Consider the following 6,000-nt stretch of genomic DNA (forward strand, 5'->3'; position numbering starts at 1 on the left):
CCCAAAATTATTTTAAGGAATGTTCTCTTCTTATAAAATTTCACTGCAATTTAGCCTCAATTAGTAGAATTACTTAAGATTTAAATTTTTCAATAAAATTTTTTTTTCGAATGGATTTATTTTATAGGATCTTGTCCTTAGAAGGTGATTAAAGTAGGTAGAATGGAAAAGGGGCTCTATTATTTTAAAGAAAAATAATAATATTTGGGTAAATGCTATGAGATTGAAAAATCAACTAGAATTACTATATAGAAAGTTGGGACATATCCCATTTTTTAGATTGAAAGGTTTATTTGATGTTTTATTTGAAAATAAAAGTCTTTTCCCATGTGATGCATATTGCAAGGCTAGACAAACTCAATTATCATTTCCTATTAGTAGAAATAAATCAAGAAACTTATTTGAATTAGTCCATGTTGATACTTGAAGACTATATGAGACTAGAACACATATTGAACCTAATTATTTTTTTACTATTATTGATGATTGTTCAAAAGGTACTTGGGTTTACTTAATGAAAACTAAAAGTAAAACTCCATCTTAGTTTGATCAATTTTTGAAAATGGTGCAAACTCAGTTTGGTATGCAAGTGAAATCAATTCGATCAGATAATGGCCAAGAGATCAAATATGTAGATTTTGAGAGACATCTCTTAAAAATATGAATAATACATTAAACCAATTGCACACGCACACCTCAATAAAATGGGTGGTGGAAAAAAAGCACAGGTATATATTGAAAGTTTTAATAGCATTTTGTTTTTAGGCCAATCTACCTTTAAAATATGGGGGAGAATGTTTAATGACAGCAACATACTTGCTAAATAACCTACCCACACCCATACTTGATGGAAAATCCCCATATGAGTTTTTACTTAAAGAAAAACCCTAATATGATCATCTTAGAGTGTTTGAACGTTTGTGCTATGTCTATGTTAAATCTAAGCCAAATGATAAGTTTGCTGCAAGATCTAGAAAATGTGTGTTCTTAGACTATGTGTCGAAAAAGAAAGGCTATAAGGTAACGGAGCTTAATATTAGAAAGTTTTTTAAATCTCCAAATGTCATATTTTTTAAGGTTGAGCAACCGGTTGGTTGCAATTGCACGATCGATAGGAACCGATAACGGTGACCACAATTGGCTTGATTTTTTGGTGCTAGTTGCGATTGTTGGTTATGGGGGCATTGTGGTTCGAGAGCTAAAAGCAATTCCTTCCCACCTAAATCGATCGACAAACCAAAGGTAGGTCTCATTAAATCCCCCTCTTCTTCTTTTTTTTCCCCTCCCAAGTCTCGATTGTTGATAGATTGGCCTCTTTTCTTGAAAAAACAAAAACTAAAATTAAAAACCTCACCCCTTCTTCCTTCATTTGTTGTTGCTGACTTGCTGTCTCCTTTCATCTTGTCGTCTCTTCGTCGGCCATTTTGGTTCAAGGTATGTTAATAGATTCTATTGTTGGGCTGATAATATGAAGTTTACTAAAGCTTTATTTTAAGAACACATTTTAGCTACATGCATGTCTTATGCCTTTTCTTTCCTAATTTCTATCTTCGATAAATCAACCAAAAATTGAAAAAATCTTTAACTCAAACAAACACTTGGGGCTTTTAATTCGTATAGACATCAACATTAATTTTCATAACTGTCTCTTTGTTTTGATGTGGTATCTTGAATTTTTGTTGGTTTGATACTGTTGGTAACTTTGTCAAATTTTAGGTGATGTTTTTGGGTCCGGTTTGTTGCTGGTTGGTTTTTTGTTGGCTTTTTTTGTTACCAAGTGATGCTTGTTTTGAAGCTTGAGGGATTCTTTTTTTGATGCAAGGCTAGCTCCTTTTGTTCCTTTAAGACTATCTTGATTTACTGATTTTCTTTGTGTAGACGTGCTTTTGTATATTGTTTAGCCTTTCGCCTCTTTATGTTGATCCTTTTTTTTTGCTTCCAGGGTGTTTGTCTGTCAAGCCCGATCTTATAAAATACTTTTCATGTCATTCATATGATTGACAATATGCTTGCATACTTGGAAAGCCCTGAAAGAAAAATCGTTAAAAGACGACAATGTACCAAATGGTACAATTAAGTTAATTTAAGTCTCGAACTAGATCAAATAGAGAATTTAAAATGAAATTAAGAATATTAAAGTCCCAGAATGGTTTAATATGGTGATTTGGAGTTCGAGGATCAATTTGAAGTCAAACTAGAATTTTTACTGTCCAGGGGCAAAATGGTCATTTGCCACCCAAGGACACAATGGAAATTTTTAGAAAAGAATTTTTTTAGCCCCATTTGACTTATTGGAGTATGATTTGAGTATTGGAGTATAATTTGAGGGTTTGGCAGTGAAAAAGTTTAATTCCAGTGATTTCTAGAGTGTAGGGGCAAAATCGTAATTTTGCCACTCGCGGACAAAATTTGAGATTTTGAGAGAATTTAGATCAAATTTGACAAATTGGAGAATGGTATGAGTATAAGGGATGAAAAATATGTCTATGGGCAATTTTTCAATTTTTGGGGCAAAAATGTAATTTTTGACTTTTACGGGGGTAAAAGTGTAAATTTCAAAAATTACTCCACCAAGACTTTGGATAAGTCTGAGAATTTTACCTAAGCTATGGATATTTGGGACAAGTGTATGGTGAAAATTTGGAAACAAATGGATGGCTAGAATTTAAGGAATTAATAAAACATTAAAAAAATGAATAAAATAATATTATATTATTTTAGCCTTTAAAAAGGTAAAAATTCCGGAATTCTCATCTTCTTCAGCTGTCCAAACCAGGGGAGAAAAGGGGAAAAAAAAACAAGAATCCTACCTGAAAAATTTGGAGAAAATCAAGAGAAATCAAGAAATCAAGCATTAAAAAGGTGAATTTCATTGATTTTCCTTGTGATTTTCACTACCCATGCATTTTTTTCTCATTTCCATGCAAAATTAGAAAGTGGGTATGGACACCCATGCTGGCCAAACCTCCATGGATGAGTTTTGAGCTTGATTTTTGGTTGATTTTAATTGAATTAAGTGATTTTAGTTAAGTTATATTGAAATATAGCAAAAATAAGCTAGAAATATAATTTTCTCCCATTGAAACCCATTATGCTGAATTTTCTAGGGGAATATTGGCTGCTGATCTTGATGGTTATTTGAGGAATTATGATGAAAAATGATGAATTATGAGCCTAGAAAAATAATGGAAATTTTCGGAGCAAAAATACAAATTTTTACCCACTAGGGGTATTTTCGTAATTTGTTATCGAGACTGATAATTTGCACCACACTGAGGGACATTAAGTCAATTTGGGTGCAATTGAGGTATAGAAACTGAAAAAAATTAATTTGGAGTTTAAACGGACGCGTATATTAATTTATCGGGTAAAAGACCGAAATAGGCTAACACCGCATTTAGGCAAAAATTTAGACATTTTTGCATTCCATATCAAGCATTAGTAGTCTAAATTAGTTTAATTTCAATTTAGTACCAATGTGGTGAATTTCTCGATTTTGTACTGTGTCAAGGTGGTGAGTCCTCTGATAAAGGCAAGAGAATTGCACCCGAGGACCAATAGTCTGAGTATTTCGAAAATCCTCACTCTAGACACGGTGAGTAACCTTACCATCATTTTAATTATCTAAAGTATGTTTTTATTCGGTTTTGGTGAATTTTATGAAAATGAGTTTAAATGGTAAATTTTTATGTTTTGTAAACAAAATGAGTTTAAATGAAAATATTTTATAAATTGTCTTGAAACGAAATAACGATTTTGAAAATAGAGTAATTGGAGACCACTGATATGTTGTAAATTTAAAATTGAATTAATGGCTTATGTTATTGTATTGGCATGACTGGCTGGGCTATGTTTTTATGAATTATATGAATTGCTTTATTTTACCCTTGCAGGCTGGGTAGTAATATATTAGCCCTATCATGCTGTCAAAATTTTATTGTATGGTGGGTTTGACCTGCTGCAGTGGGTTGGATTCTGTGGACTAGCCTATTAGAGGGGCACGGAATCCTGTTATATTTTTACCTCGGTTGGAGAGGCGAGTAGGGTAACTCCTAAGGTATAACTTTTAGAGTTCACTTCACGCCAAACCACCTCGTGAAGGGGAACTCGGCCAACGTCAAGGAATGGCTATGTTTTCAAAATAAAAACATGACTTTCTAATAGCCTTGGCGGACTCAGTTGGGATAGCCCTCGGCCAAGGTATCCCAAATAATTGAGTATGATAATAATTTTTGGCATGAGCCAAGCTTTTTAAGAAATTCATAAGCCATACTGATTACTTGCTTTAAATAAATTGATTTCATTTGGTTGAAATAAGTTGAAAGATGATAAATTACAGTTTGATGAAATGTTTTAATAGTCTCCTTTTACTCGACTTTAGATATTTTGAGTGATGTTTGTTTACTCACTGGGATTTTATAATCTCACCACCCTCATTTCCACCCATTTCAGGTTCAGAATAGATTGTAGATAACTGATATCGGCAAGGATTACAGTTGAACTTGCCACATCCAAAGACTGTAGGTTCATTTCTTTTGATACTTTTGGTCATTCGTGGGCCCACGTGTCACTGTAAATTAAATTCTATACTTTGGTTATCTGTATTACGGTATGTAAGAATTTATTTTGCTTTTACACTATAAAAATTATTTATGCAGTGTTCTTAAAATATCGTTTTATGTGAAAATTGAATATTTTATTAAATATTTTTATTTTATTATAACAGTCATAATTCCATTTTAAACAAATGTTTTAGACATCCAAAATTATTTTTGATTAAGAAATATGTGTTTTCCACTTACATACTATATTTTTAGATGATTTTTGAGATTTTTGGGATAAATGACAAAAATACCCCTGTGAGACAGAAATTATTATTTCATTTGTTTAAGTTGGAAACAGTTTAAAATCTTTTAAAATGTGGTATTTGGAAACAGTTACCCACAGGGGAAATGAGAAGCTGATATTAAAGCCTTGCGGAGTCTCGGTTGACATTCCGGGTAATGAATGTAAATTGAGACGTCGCGGCGGTTGTCACGGGCTCGATGGGAGTTCCGGGTCGTGACATTGTCGACCCGAAACTCCGATCGGGCCCGTGACAACAGCCGCGACGTCTTGATAGGCACTCATTACCCCGAATGCCGATCGAAACCCCGCAAGGCTTAGCATCAACTTCCGCATCTCCCCGGTGAGCGACAGTTATTAAATCTCACATTTCAAGAAATCATAAGTCGTTTCCAAATTAAAACAATAAAATATTATTTTCTGGCTCACATGGGCATTTTTGTCATTTTTCTTCAAAAATACCGAAACCCGCCAAAAATATAGTGTAAAAGATAAATATGTTCATACATACTTTAAATAAGATAACTGAAGTATAAAATTACTTTTATAGTGACACGTGGGCCCCCAACTGACCAAAAAGGTGTAGGGTTACGAACCCTTACTTTCTAGGATGCAACTCCGAGATTAATTCTTATCTTAATTAACTATCAACAAACTGTTCTGAACCTGAAAAATGGATAGGAAGAGGGGTGAGATTATGATTACATAATCCCAGTGAGTAAACAGACACCATCTAAACTATCTAAAGGCGAGTAAATGGAGACGAATTAAAATATTCTTTTCCAATATATGTTTCATAACATGAATATTCAGTTTACTCAATTAATCAACATGGCTTATATATCTCACAAAACTTGGCTCCTGCCAAAATTATTTTCGAGGATGCCTTGGCCTAGGCATCTGATCGAGACCACCAAAGCTATTAAATATCTTTACATCCGAAATTCTAGCCATGCTTTGGTGTTGGCTGAGTCTCACTCTCACGCGGTGGTCCACGTGAAGTGCACTAAAAAAGCCCACCTCAGGAGATACCCTACGCGCCTCTACGACCGAGGTGAAAATATAAAGGAGTTTACCATGCCCCTCTAATAGGCTGGTCCACGGAACCTCGCCACTGCAGTAGCTAATCTTTATTTTATCTACCACCTGATTTAT

At 33.8% G+C, this 6,000-nt stretch overlaps 1 long non-coding RNA gene across 1 annotated transcript; it reads left to right on the forward strand.

Moving 5' to 3' along the window:
- The first annotated feature begins 2,743 nt into the window (after positions 1-2,743).
- On the forward strand, positions 2,744-4,681 carry LOC148764580 (uncharacterized). Its single transcript, XR_016024260.1, has 3 exons — positions 2,744-2,862; positions 3,512-3,595; positions 4,453-4,681. It is a non-coding gene; the product is annotated as an uncharacterized LOC148764580 (long non-coding RNA).
- Positions 4,682-6,000: the final 1,319 nt, after the last annotated feature.

This window comes from Theobroma cacao, chromosome 1, assembly GCF_053813885.1.
Source record: "Theobroma cacao isolate CCN51 chromosome 1, ASM5381388v1, whole genome shotgun sequence".
Taxonomy (NCBI): Eukaryota; Viridiplantae; Streptophyta; class Magnoliopsida; order Malvales; family Malvaceae; genus Theobroma; species Theobroma cacao.